This window comes from Cryptomeria japonica, unplaced genomic scaffold (assembly GCF_030272615.1).
Source record: "Cryptomeria japonica unplaced genomic scaffold, Sugi_1.0 HiC_scaffold_129, whole genome shotgun sequence".
Classification (NCBI taxonomy): Eukaryota; Viridiplantae; Streptophyta; class Pinopsida; order Cupressales; family Cupressaceae; genus Cryptomeria; species Cryptomeria japonica.
The window spans coordinates 107,869-122,500 of record NW_026728951.1 but is presented as its reverse complement, the minus strand read 5'-3'; the positions used below and the strand labels follow the sequence as shown (position 1 = coordinate 122,500).

The following is a 14,632-nucleotide window of genomic DNA, read 5'->3' as shown; positions in this document are numbered from 1 at the left end:
TAGCAATCATGTTGTGAGGCGAGATTCCAAAGGCTAAACGTGAGAGGCTGCAGGGTCGACTCAGAGAGGTCTATGCATGTGAGAGGCTGAAAGCAAGGTCGACTCGGAGCGGTCTATGCATCGGGCGCGCTTGGGGCGACTACCAGTGCCAACCCCTTATCCCGCGACGCGTCCGACAAAGAGAACGTTCCAAGGCGGCAGAGGAGGTTACCAGCCGAAGGATGCAGTAGCAATAACAGGTATAGTTCCGCGGCGGCCGAGAAGACTCACCGCATAGGAATCGGGATGCGAGGCGAGGGATGCGGCGGGAAGGCCCCGACGGCTAAACGGAAGAGGCTGCAGGGCCGCCTCGGAATGGTCCAAGCATCGGATGCGATTGGGACGACTACCAGTGCCAACCCCTTATCCCGCGATGCGTCCGATACACAGATAGTTCCAAGGCGGCCGAGGAGCCTCACCGCATATCAATCGGGGTGCGAGGCGAGGGATGGGGCGGGAAGGCCCCAACGGCTAGACGGAAGAGGCTTCAGGGCCACCTCGGAATGGTCCAAGCATCGGACGCGCTTGGGGCGACTGCCAGTGCCAACCCCTTATCCCGCGATGCGTCCGATACACAGATGGTTCCAAGGCGGCCGAGGAGCCTCACCGCATTGCAATCGGGGGTGCGAGGCGAGGGATGGGGCGGGAAGGCCCCAACGGCTAGACGGAAGAGGCTTCAGGGCCGCCTAGGAATGGTCCAAGCATCGGACACGCTTGGGGCGACTACCAGTGACAGCCCCCTATCCCGCGATGCGTCCGATACGAAGATGGTTCCAAGGCGGCCGAGGAGCCTCACCGCATAGCAATCGGGGTGCGAGGTGGGGGATGCGGCGAGATGGCCCCAACGGCTAGACGGAAGAGGCCACAGGGCCGCGTCGGAATAGTCCAAGCATCGGACGCGCTTGGGGCGACTACCAGTGACAACCCCTTATCCCGCGATGCGTCCGATACGAAGATAGTTCCAAGGCGGCCGAGGAGCCTCACCGCATAGCAATCGGGGTGCGAGGTGGGGGATGCGGCGAGATGGCCCCAACGGCTAGACGGAAGAGGCTGCAGGGCCGCCTCGGAATAGTCCAAGCATCGGACGCGCTTGGGGCCACTACCAGTGACAACCCCTTATCCCGCAATGCGTCCGATACGAAGATAGTTCCAAGGCGGCCGAAGAGCCTCACCGCATAGCAATCGGGGTGCGAGGTGGGGGATGCGGCGAGATGGCCCCAACGGCTAGACGGAAGAGGCCACAGGGCCGCCTCGGAATAGTCCAAGCATCGGACGCGCTTGGGGCGACTACCAGTGACAACCCCTTATCCCGCGATGCGTCCGATACGAAGATAGTTCCCAGGCGGCCGAGGAGCCTCACCGCATAGCAATCGGGGTGCGAGGCGAGGGATGCGGCGAGATGGCCCCAAAGGCTAGACGGAAGAGGCTGCAGGGCTGCCTCGGAATAGTCCAAGCATCGGACGCGCTTGGGGCGACTACCACTGCCAACCCCTTATCCCGCGATGCGTCCGATACACAGATAGTTCCGAGGCGGCCGAGGAGGTGGGGGATGCAGCGAGATGGCCCCAACGGCTAGACGGAAGAGGCTGCAGGGCCGCCTCGGAATAGTCCAAGCATCGGACGCGCTTGGGGCGACTACCAGTGACAACCCCTTATCCCGCGATGCGTCCGATACACAGATAGTTCCGAGGCGGCCAAGGAGCCTCACCGCATAGCAATCGTGGTGCGAGGTGGGGGATGCGGCGAGATGGCCCCAACGGCTAGACGGAAGAGGCTGCAGGGCCGCCTCGGAATGGTCCAAGCATCGGATGCGCTTGGGGCGACTACCACTGCCAACCCCTTATCCCGCGATGCGTCCGATACACAGATAGTTCCAAGGCGGCCGAGGAGCCTCACAGCATAGCAATCAGGGTGCGAGGCGAGGGATGCGGCGAGAAAGCCCCAACGGCTAGAGGGAAGAGGCTTCAGGTCCGCCTCGGAATGGTCCAAGCATCGGACGCGCTTGGGGCGACTACCAGTGACAACCCCTTATCCCGCGACGCGTCCGATACACAGATAGTTCCAAGGCGGCCGAGGAGCCTCACCGCATAGCAATCGGGGTGCGAGGCGAGGGATGCGGCGAGAAGGACCCAACGGCTACACGGAAGAGGCTTCGGGGCCGCCTCGGAATGGTCCAAGCATCGGACGCGCTTGGGGCGACTACCAGTGACAACCCCTTATCCCGCGACGCGTCCGATACACAGATAGTTCCAAGGCGGCCGAGGAGCCTCACCGCATAGCAATCGGGGTGCGAGGCGAGGGATGCGGCGAGAAGGACCCAACGGCTACACGGAAGAGGCTTCGGGGCCGCCTCGGAATGGTCCAAGCATCGGACGCGCTTGGGGCGACTACCAGTGACAACCCCTTATCCCGCGACGCGTCCGATACACAGATAGTTCCAAGGCGGCCGAGGAGCCTCACCGCATAGCAATCGGGGTGCGAGGCGAGGGATGCGGCGAGAAGGACCCAACGGCTAGACGGAAGAGGCTTCGGGTCCGCCTCGGAATGGTCCAAGCATCGGACGCGCTTGGGGCGACTACCAGTGACAACCCCTTATCCCGCGACGCGTCCGATACACAGATAGTTCCAAGGCGGCCGAGGAGCCTCACCGCATAGCAATCGGGGTGCGAGGCGAGGGATGCGGCGAGAAGGACCCAACGGCTAGACGGAAGAGGCTTCGGGTCCGCCTCGGAATGGTCCAAGCATCGGACGCGCTTGGGGCGACTACCAGTGACAACCCCTTATCCCGCGACGCGTCCGATACACAGATAGTTCCAAGGCGGCCGAGGAGCCTCACCGCATAGCAATCGGGGTGCGAGGCGAGGGATGCGGCGAGAAGGACCCAACGGCTAGACGGAAGAGGCTTCGGGTCCGCCTCGGAATGGTCCAAGCATCGGACGCGCTTGGGGCGACTACCAGTGACAACCCCTTATCCCGCGACGCGTCCGATACACAGATAGTTCCGAGGCGGCCGAGGAGCCTCACCGCATAGCAATCGGGGTGCGAGGCGAAGGATGCGGCGAGAAGGACCCAACGGCTAGACGGAAGAGGCTTCGGGTCCGCCTCGGAATGGTCTAAGCATCGGACGCGCTTGGGGCGACTACCAGTGACAACCCCTTATCCCGCGACGCGTCCGATACACAGATAGTTCCAAGGCGGCCGAGGAGCCTCACCGCATAGCAATCGGGGTGCGAGGCGAGGGATGCGGCGAGAAGGACCCAACGGCTAGACGGAAGAGGCTTCAGGGCCGCCTCGGAATGGTCCAAGCATCGAACGCGCTTGGGGCGACTACCAGTGACAACCCCTTATCCCGCGACGCGTCCGATACACAGATAGTTCCGAGGCGGCCGAGGAGCCTCACCGCATAGCAATCGGGGTGCGAGGCGAGGGATGCGGCGAGAAGGACCCAACGGCTAGACGGAAGAGGCTTCAGGGCCGCCTCGGAATGGTCCAAGCATCGGACGCGCTTGGGGCGACTACCAGTGACAACCCCTTATCCCGCGACGCGTCCGATACACAGATAGTTCCGAGGCGGCCGAGGAGCCTCACCGCATAGCAATCGGGGTGCGAGGCGAGGGATGCGGCGAGAAGGACCCAACGGCTAGACGGAAGAGGCTTCAGGGCCGCCTCGGAATGGTCCAAGCATCGGACGCGCTTGGGGCGACTACCAATGACAACCCCTTATCCCGCGACGCGTCCGATACACAGATAGTTCCGAGGCGGCCGAGGAGCCTCACCGCATAGCAATCGGGGTGCGAGGCGAGGGATGCGGCGAGAAGGACCCAACGGCTAGACGGAAGAGGCTTCAGGGCCGCCTCGGAATGGTCCAAGCATCGGACGCGCTTGGGGCGACTACCAGTGACAACCCCTTATCCCGCGACGCGTCCGATACACAGATAGTTCCGAGGCGGCCGAGGAGCCTCACCGCATAGCAATCGGGGTGCGAGGCGAGGGATGCGGCGAGAAGGACCCAACGGCTAGACGGAAGAGGCTTCAGGGCCGCCTCGGAATGGTCCAAGCATCGGACGCGCTTGGGGCGACTACCGTTGCCAACCCCTTATCCCGCGATGCGTCTGATACACAGATAGTTCCGAGGCGGCCGAGGAGCCTCACCGCATAGCAATCGGGTTGCGAGGCAGATTATTGGGAAGGGAACCCCCTGGGATGCGGCTCAAGCAGTGCCCAAAGGGACTGGAATGCGGAATCACATCGAGAGACCCAAATGCTATACGAGGGCTCAAATCGAATTATCGATTTGGCCACGACATGGACGCATCGGAACGACTACCTTTGCCGAACCACTCGCAATTGCATCCATACCGAAACCAATAGACATTTCCGTTAGAGCCCTCGCATAGCATTCGGGAATCTCGCATGCCCCTCTAAATCGACCAATGCTGGCGCTCAATGAAAATCCGAGCGCTACCACCGTTCGAGCGCCAGCATTGGTCGAGTTAGAGGGGCACGGGGGAGAATGCTCCAGTCAACACCTCCCCTATATAAGTTATTTGTCCGATTCTCGCACAACCGTAGTCTGCCTCGTCGAATCAAACAACGGTCCCAGATTCCGACTTCCGTTCCGTAGAGACCCAAAAGCTAGATGGAGGCTCGCAAGAAAGAGAGTCGGCGCATAGCAATCGGGTTTCTCGAACGTTTAGGGACCGAGCTCACTTGCGGATAGGGCAAAATCCGCCAAGCAACCCAAAAGCTAGACGGGGGCTCGAATCGAATCGCCTAGGCGGCCACAACAACGACGTGTTGGATCGACTACCAGTGCCAAACCATTCAGCAAGACTAGTCTGTGTCGAGGCCGGATAGAGATTCTCAGAGAGCGCCCGCATAGCATTTAGGAGACCTGCCGCGTCCCTCACACTCGACAAATGGTGGTGCACGTTTATAAATCCGAGCGATCCCAACCCTTTCAAGCACCAACATCGGTCGAGATAGAGGGGCACGGAGGGGGCTGCGTGAGACAACACAGTCCCCTATATAAGTTATTTGTCCGATTCTCACACATCCGAAGAATGGTCATCAAATCGGACAACAGCCCAAACTTCCGACTTCCGTCCCAGAAAGCCCAAGAGCTATCTAAAACGTTCATGGCCGGAACTCGATCGCGGCTATACCAGTCCGCCAAGCAACCCAAAAGCTAGACTGGAGCTCTAGTCGAATCACCTCTGTGGCCATTGCAAGGACGTGTTGGAGCGACTACCATTGCCGAACCATTCCGCAGGTCGAGTCCATACCAAGGCCGCATAGAGATTCACGATGAGCTCCTGCATAGCAATCAGGAGACTTGCCGTGTCCATCACAATCGATAAATCCTGGTGCAAGATTTTTGCATCCGAGCGCTCCAACCAGTCGAGCACCAGCATCAATCGACATAAACGGGCACGGGGGGAGGATGCTCGAGAACACTACCTCCCCTATATAAGTTATTTGTCCGATTCTCAAGCAGCCGAAGTCTGGTCATCGAATCGGGTCAAAGACCACAACTTCCGACTTTACCCACAATGCAAGTCATCGAATCGAACATCGGCCCCCGAGTCGGACTCCATGCGTATGTCAGGTCATCGGACCCAAATTCCGCCTTCCTGCGCATGGCGGGCCATCAATATCAACTCGGTCATCGGACCCAAACTCCGCCTTTTTGCGTATGGCACGCCTTCAAATCGGTCATCGGACCCAAATTCCGCCTTCCTGTGCATGGCGGGCCATCAACATCAACTCGGTCATCGGACCCAAATTCCGCCTTTCTGCGCATGGCACGCCATCAACTCGGTCATCGGACCCAAATTCCGCCTTCCTGCGCATGGCAGGTCATCGGACACAAATTCAGACCTCGCCAATATGCCTACGTATCGAATCGGTCATCGGACCCAACTTCCGACTTCATCCATACTGTAGGGTCTTTGAGGTTGGCGCGGTGCGCTCAACCCAGGGAGTCGACCCATCGAAGCATACACCTCCCCTATATAAGCTATTTGTCCGATTCCCACACCTGTGTAGTTTGCACCTCTGACCAGGACATCGACCCCAACTTCCGAACTCGACTGCAACGACGGCACCAGCGCCTTGGTGCGCACCTTGCGACGCACAGTCCCAACATTCGCCTTCCTGCACATGGCAGGTCATCGGACCCAAATTCCGACCTCGCGAGTATGCCTACATATCGAATCGGTCATCGGACCCAACTTCCGACTTCATCCATACCGTAGGGTCTTTGAGGTTGGCGCGGTGCGCTCAACCCGGGGAGTCGACCCAACGAAGCATACACCTCCCCTATATAAGCTATTTGTCCGATTCCCACACCTGTGTAGTTTGCACCTCCGATCAAGACATCGACCCCAACTTCCGAACTCGCCTCCAACGACCGAACCAGCGCCTTGGTGCGCACCTTGCAACGCACAGTGCCAACATTCGCCTTCCTGCACGTGGCAGGTCATCGGACCCAAATTCCGACCTCGCGAGTATGCCTACATATCGAATCGGTCATCGGACCCAACTTCCGACTTCATCCATACCGTAGGGTCTTTGAGGTTGGCGCGGTGCGCTCAACCCGGGGAGTCGACCCAACGAAGCATACACCTCCCCTATATAAGCTATTTGTCCGATTCCCACACCTGTGTAGCTTGCACCTCCGATCAGGACATCGACCCCAACTTCCGAACTCGACTAAAAAGACCGCACCAGCGCCTTGGTGTGCACCTTGCAACGCACAGTGTCAACATTCGCCTTCCTGCACATGGCAGGTCATCGGACCCAAATTCCGACCTCATGAGCATACCTACTAATCGAATTGGTCATCGGACCCAACTTCCGACTTCATCCATACCGTAGGGTCTTTGAGGTTGGCGCGGTGCGCTCAACCTGGGGAGTCGACCCATCGAAGCATACACCTCCCCTATATAAGCTATTTGTCCGATTCCGACACCTGTGTAGTTTGCACCTCCGCTCAGGACATCGACCCCAACTTCCGAACTCGCCTGCAACGACCGAACCAGCGCCTTGGTGCGCACCAAAAGTGCGCACTTTTGGAGGGCACTTTTGTGCGCTCCAAAGGTGCGCACTTTTGGAGGGCACTTTTCTGCGCTCCAAAGGTGCGCACTTTTGGAGGGCACTTTTTGGAGGGCACTTTTCTGCGCTCCAAAGGTGCGCACTTTTGGAGGGCACTTTTTGGAGGGCACTTTTCTGCGCTCCAAAGGTGCGCACTTTTGGAGGGCACTTTTTGGAGGGCACTTTTCTGCGCTCCAAAGGTGCGCACTTTTGGAGGGCACTTTTTGGAGGGCACTTTTCTGCGCTCCAAAGGTGCGCACTTTTGGAGGGCACTTTTTGGAGGGCACTTTTCTGCGCTCCAAAGGTGCGCACTTTTGGAGGGCACTTTTCTGCGCTCCAAAGGTGCGCACTTTTGGAGGGCACTTTTTGGAGGGCACTTTTCTGCGCTCCAAAGGTGCGCACTTTTGGAGGGCACTTTTTGGAGGGCACTTTTCTGCGCTCCAAAGGTGCGCACTTTTGGAGGGCACTTTTTGGAGGGCACTTTTCTGCGCTCCAAAGGTGCGCACTTTTGGAGGGCACTTTTGTGCACTCCAAAGGTGCGCACTTTTGGAGGGCACTTTTCCTGTGCTCCAAAGGTGCACACCTAGGTGAGCACCTTCGACCACACCTTGTAGCACACCAAACTCTGACTTTCGACTTCATCCGCAATGCAGGGTCTTTGAGGTTGGCGCAATGCGCACAACCAGGGGAGTCGACCCATCAAACCCAACACCTCCCCTATATAAGCTATTTGTCTGATTCTCATACATGCGTAGCCTGCAGGAGCAATTAGGACATCGACCCCAACTTTCGGCTTCTAAACGAAAACAAGGTCTTTGAGGTTGGTGTAATGCGAACAACTAGGGGAGTCAACCCATCAAACCCAACACCTCCCCTATATAAGCTATTTGTCTGATTCTCATACATGTGTAGTCTACAGGAGCAATTAGGACATCGACCCCAACTTTTGACTTCTTAACGAAAACAAGGTCTTTGAGGTTGACGTAATGCGCACAACCAGGGGAGTCGACCCATCAAACCCAACACCTCCCCTATATAAGCTATTTGTCCGATTCTCATACATGTGTAGCCTGCAGGAGCCATTAGGACATTGACCCCAACTTTTGACTTCTTAACGAAAACAAGGTCTTTGAGGTTGGCGTAATGCGCACAACCAAGGGAGTTGACCCATCAAACCCAACACCTCCCCTATATAAGCTATTTGTCTGATTCTCATACATGTGTAGCCTGCAACAACGATTAGGACATCCACCCCAACTTCTGAATTCGTCTGCGTTGACCGCACCAAAGGTGCACGCCTTGGTGCTCACCAAAATCCGACTTCCGACTTCTTCTGCTATGCGGGGTCTTTGAGGTTGGCGCAGTGCGCACAACCAGGGGAGTCAACCCACCGAATGCAACACCTCCCCTATATAAGCTATTTGTCTGATTCTCATACATGCGTAGACTGCAGCAATGATTAGGACATCCACCCCAACTTTTGACTTCTTAAACAAGACAGGGTCTTTGAAGTTGGTGCAGTGCACACAACCAGGGGAGTCGACCCATCAAACGCAACACCTCCCCTATATAAAGCTATTTGTCCGATTCTCATACGTGTAGTCTGCAGCAGCGATTAGGACATCGACCCCAACTTCCGAATTCGTTTGCATTGACCGCACCAAAGGTGCACGCCTTGGTGTGCACCCTGGAGTGCACTTTGGTGCTCACCTCGGTGCACACTTTGGTGTGCACCTCGGTGTGCACCAAAGGTGCGCACCTTGGAGCGCACCAAAGGTGTACACTTTGGAGCGCACCACATAGGGTCTTTGAGAGGTTGGCGCAGTGCGCACACCAAGGTGGGTGTTGAGGTGCGTGCCGAGGTGGGTGGGTGCTAGGGTGCGCTCCATGGTGGGTGCCAGGGTGGGTGCGTGCTAGGGTGGATTCCAAAGAGGGTCATAGGGTGGGTGCCAAGGTGGGTTGGTGATATAGTGGGTTCAAAGGTGGGTACTAGGGTGGGTTCCAAGGTGGGTCACAAGTTGGGTGCCAGGATGCGTGGGTGTTAGGTTGGGTGCCAAGGTGGGCTCCTGCGTGGGTGGGTGCTAGGGTGGGTTTCAAGGTGGACGCGAGGGCGGGTGCCAAGGTGGGTAACAAGTTGGGTGTTAGGATGGGTGAGTGCTAGAGTGGGTGCCAAGGTGGGTGGGTGCTAAGGTGGATGCCAAGGTGGTTCACAGGGTGGGTGGGTTCTAGGGTGAGTTCCAAGGTGGGTCACAGGTTCAGTGCTAGGGTGGGTGTCAAGGCGGGTGTCGAGGTGCCTGGGTGCTAGGGTGTGGATGCCAATGTGGGTCATAGGGTGGGTACTAGGGTGGGCTGCAATGTGGGTGCCAAGGTGGGTAACATGCTCGGTGGGTTCTAAATTGGGTGCCAGGGTGGGTGTGCACCCACCTTGCCCGAGGTGGGTGCCAAGGTGCCAGTGTGGGTGGGTGCTAAGGTGGATGCCAAGGTGGGTGAGAAGGTGGGTGATAGGTTGAGTGGTAGGATGGGTGGGTGCCAAGATGGGTCACAGGGTGGGTGCAAGGGTGGGTAGGTGCTAGGGTTGGTGTCAGGGTGGGTGGGTGCTAGGTTGGGTTCCAAGGTGGGTGCGAGGGTGAGTGTCAAGGTGGGTCACAGGTTAGGTGCTAGGATGGGTGAGTGCTAGGGTGCAAAGGTGCCAGGGTGGGTGCTAGGATGGGTCGATGCTAGGGTGAGTGGCAAGGTGGGTCCACAAGTGTCAAGGTGGGTGCCGAGGTGGGTGCCAAGTCGGCGACTGCTATGGTGGATGCCAAGGTGGGTCACGGGGTGGGTGCCAAGTTGCTAGGTTGGGTTCCAAGGTGGGTGCCAACGTGGGTGCTAGGGTGCGTGGGTTAAAGGGTGTGTCACAACGTGGGTGCCAGGATGGGTGCGCACCCACACTGGCCAAGACGGGTGCGGGTGCAAGGTTGGGTTCCAAGCCCGGTCACAGGCTGGGTGCTAGGATGGGTGGGTGCCAAGGTGGGCACCAGGGTGGGTGCACCCACCCTGGCCAAGGTGGGTCACGGGGTGGGTCCTAGGGTGGGTAACGGGGTGGGTACTAAGGTGCGTGCCAAGGTGGGTCATAGGGTGGGTGCCAAGGTGGGCACCAGGGTGGGTGTGCACCAACCCTAGCCAGGGTAGGTCACGGGGTGGTTGTCGGGGTGGGCGTCAAGGAGCCAAGGTGGGTGGCAAGTAGCCAAGTTGCGTGCCAAGGTGGGTGTCGGGGTGGGTGCCAAGGATCCAAGGTGGGTGCCAAGGAACCAAGGTGGGTGTCTGGGTGGGTGCCGAGGTGGGAGCCAGGGTGGGTCCCAAGGTGAGTGCAAAGGTGGGTGCCAGGGTCAAGGTGAGTGCCAATGTGGGTTCCAAGGTGCCAGGGTCAGGGTGAGTGCCAATGTGGGTTCAAAGGTGCTAAGTTGGGTGCGAGGTTGGGTGCGAGGGTGGGTGGGTGCCAAGGTGTGCTAGGTGGAAGCCCGGGTGGGTCGGCATCCCATGGGTGTCGAGTTGGGTGCCTGATGGGTGCTTCTTGTCAAGTTTTAGTCGTCGGGACTCATTTCGAGCCTTAGAGGTCGTTTCTTGTCCGGTTGCCCTGTCTTCGACCTGGGAACCCAATTTTGGTCCTCGGGTCCCATTTTTTTTTGTCTCGCATCCCACTTTTGGCCTGTGGCCTTTTCGGGGTCGATTCTCGTTTTGGGCATCAGAGCATGTTTCTTCTCCTAAAACCCAATATTTGTTTATTAAGTCTCGGAACACATTTTTGTTCTCGTGGACCCATCATGGGTCTTGGAACGCATTTGTGGTCCTTGGGTCCCATTTTGCATCCCGAAACTTGTGTTTTGGTGCTTGATCCCTATTTTGGGTGCCCACCTTGCACCAAGTGCGCACCCGGGGCAAACCGAGCGCCTTGGTGCACCGGGGCAAGATCGAGCGTGCACCCGAGGCGCCCCGAACATGCACCAAGGTGCACTCGGCCCACATGTGAGCGCAGGTCGTTGCGCCCGAGGTGGTGTGTGGGCACCGCGTTGCAGACGGGACACTGCACGCACACGACGCCCCCTCCAGGTGCACGCACGTAGGCCGGGCCGGGTGCACACCCGACGCCCTAGCAAGGTGCGCGCACCCGGGCAGGGCTCACACTTGGCGAACGGGGCGCACTTCGCGAGGGAGGGTGTGCACCTCGACGGGGGTGGGTGGCCGGGGTGGATTCGCACGTGGGTCGCGGTTTGCTAAGTACACACTGCGACAAGCTCATAACGGGTGCGATCATACCAGCGTTAGTGCACCGGATCCCATCAGAACTCCGCAGTTAAGCGCGCTTGGGCCGGAGTAGTACTGGGATGGGTGACCTCCCGGGAAGTCCCGGTGTTGCACCCTTTTTTAGTTTTTCGCCGGGCGTCGCAATGCTATTTGAATAAACCTTTTGCCCGTTTGCGTTCTCGTCGGGGCCGGGCCGGGCCGGGGTGCGCTGCCCGCACTACCGCGCGCGCGGGGGGCGACACCGAGCGCGCACCCGAGGCGCCCCGAGCACACAGGCCACGGTGCAACCCGGGCGTTGTGCGCGCACCCCGGTGCGCCCGAGGTGCTGCGCGCGCACCCAGGTGAAATCGGTGTGCACCTCGGCCAGTGCGCGCTCGGTCGAGTCGCGCACGTTGGCCAAGGTGCACGGTGATGTTTCTTACTCTAAGGTTCCGCACCAGACGCCCGGGACAGGTGAGCGAAGCTGGGCGGGGCCGGGTGCGCGGCCGGGGCAGGTGCACGCAGCTGGAGAGAGCTTTGGAGCACACTTCGGAGCGCACCAATGATGCGCTCCATTCAAAAGTTTCCTGAAAAGGCAAAAAAAGTTGAGATTATAGAATTTCCCACTTGAGAGATTGTAAAAAAAAAAAATTTAAAATGAAGGAAACGCGGGTGCCAAGGTGTGCGCAGCCCAGCCAAGGTGTGCGCACCAAGGCGCCCACCCTGGCGAAGGTGCACGCAAGGTGCGCACCCGAGGCAAACCGGACAATTAACCCAACTTTCGACTTCGCGCGCACCTTGGAGCGCACTTCGGAGCGCTCCTTGGTGCGCACCAATCTTGGGCACCTCGGAGTGCACCATGGCGCCCACCAAGGTGCGCACCCGGGGCAAACCGAGCTCCGACTTCGTGCGCACCTTGGAGCGCACGAAAGGTGCGCACCATGGCGCCCACCAAGGTGCGCAGCCCAGCCAAGGCGTGCGCATCAAGGTGCGCACCCTGGCGAAGGTGCGCACCCGGGGCAAACCGAGCTCCGACTTCGTGCGCACCTTGGAGCGCACAAAAGGTGCGCAACCCAGCCAAGGTGTGCGCACCCCGGTCAAACCGAGCTCCGAATCGTGCGCACCAGAGGTGCACGCCATCGTGCGCACCTTGGAGCACACTTCGGAGCCCTCCTTGGTGCGCGCCGATGTTGCGCACCTCGGAGCGCACCCGGGGAAAACAATGCAATTAACCCGACTTTCGACTTCGTGGGCACCTCGGAGCGCTCTCGGGTTCGCACCTCGGAGCACACCGAGGTGCGCACCTTTGATGCGCTGCCTTCACCAATTTCCAGAAAAGGCAAGAAAACATTGAGAAGGTGTGCGCACCGAGGTGCCCACCCTGGCGAAGGTGCACGCGAGGTGCGCACCCGGGGCAAACCGGGCTCCGACTTCGTGCACGCCGCACCTTGGAGCACACTTCGGAGCGCTCCTTGGTGCGCACCAGGGCGCGCAACCCAGCCGAGGTGCCCACCCCGGCGAAGGTGCACGCGAGGTGCGCACCCGGGGCAAACCGGGCTCCGACTTCGTGCACGCCATGGTGCCCACCGCGGCGAAGGTGCACGCGAGGTGCGCACCCGGGGCAAACCGGGCTCCGACTTCGTGCACGCCGCACCTTGGAGCACACTTCGGAGCGCTCCTTGGTGCGCACCATGGTGCCCACCAGGGCGCGCAACCCCGCCGAAGGTGCACGCGAGGTGCGCACCCGGGGCAAACCGGGCTCCGACTTCGTGCACGCCGCACCTTGGAGCACACTTCGGAGCGCTCCTTGGTGCGCACCATGGTGCCCACCAGGGCGCGCAACCCCGCCGAAGGTGCACGCGAGGTGCGCACCCGGGGCAAACCGGGCTCCGACTTCGTGCACGCCATGGTGCGCACCGCGGCGAAGGTGCGCACCCGGGGCAAACCGGGCTCCGACTTCGTGCACGCCGCACCTTGGAGCACACTTCGGAGCGCTCCTTGGTGCGCACCAGGGCGCGCAACCCAGCCGAGGTGCCCACCCCGGCGAAGGTGCACGCGAGGTGCGTACCCGGGGCAAACCGGGCTCCGACTTCGTGCACGCCGCACCTTGGAGCACACTTCGGAGCGCTCCTTGGTGCGCACCATGGTGCCCACCAGGCCGCGCAACCCAGCCAAGGTGTGCGCACCAAGGTGCACGCGAGGTGCGCACCCGGGGCAAACCGGGGTCCGACTTCGTGCACGCCGCACCTTGGAGCACACATCGGGGCGCTCCCGGGTTCGCACCGGCGTTGCGCACCGTGGTGGGCACCTCGGAGCACACCAAGGTGGGCAGCGAGGTGCGCACCTTTGATGCGATGCCTTCACTAATTTCCATAAAAGGCAAAAAAAAAACGAGATTTTAAAATTTCCGTTTTGAAAGATAGTGAGAAAAAGGGAATGCTGGTGCCATCTTGAGCCCGCCCTGGTGCGCAGCCCAGCCAAGGTGTGCGCACCAAGGTGCCCACCCTGGCGAAGGTGCGCGCCCGGGCAATTAACCCAACTTCCAACTTCGCGCGCGCCAGGGTGGGAGCGCACCCAACAACCGGGCCTGGGAAGAGCCAATGCGAGAAACCCCACCAAACGCTCTGACAAAAAAAGAGGGGGCGCTCCAGTAACCCCGCTTCGGAGCGCACCCTGGGCAAACCCAGCCAAGGTGCCCACCCCGGCCAAGGTGCAGGCGAGGTGCGCACCCGGGGCAAACCGGGCTCCGACAACGTGCACGCCGCACCTTGGAGCACACTTCGTAGCGCTCCCGGGTGCGCACCTCAGAGCACACCAAGGTGGGCAGCGAGGTGCGCACCTTTGATGCGCTGCCTTCACTAATTTCCAGAAAAGGCAAAAAAAAAAGGAGATTTTAAAATTTCCGTTTTGAAAGATAGTGAAAAAAACGGAACGCGCGTGCCATCTTGAGCCCGCCCTGGTGCGCAGCCCAGGTAAGGTGCCCACCCTGGCAAAGGTGCGCACCCGGGCAATTAACCCTACTTCCGACTTCGTGCGCGCCAGGGTGGCAACCGGGCCTCGGAAGAGCCAATGCGAGAAACCCCACCAAACGCTCCGACAAAAAAAGAGGCGGCGCTCCAATAACCCCGCTTCGGAGCGCAGCCGGGGCAAACCCAGCCAAGGTGCCCACCCCGACGAAGGTGCACGCGAGGTGCGCACCCGGGGCAAACCGGGCTCCGACAACGTGCACGCAGCA

At 59.9% G+C, this 14,632-nt stretch overlaps 1 non-coding gene across 1 annotated transcript; it reads left to right on the top strand.

Annotated features, from left to right (window-relative positions):
* Positions 1 to 11,416: 11,416 nt before the first annotated feature.
* LOC131866061 (5S ribosomal RNA) lies at positions 11,417 to 11,535 on the top strand. The gene has a single exon (XR_009364693.1). It is a non-coding gene; the product is annotated as a 5S ribosomal RNA (ribosomal RNA).
* The last annotated feature ends 3,097 nt before the right edge of the window (positions 11,536 to 14,632 follow it).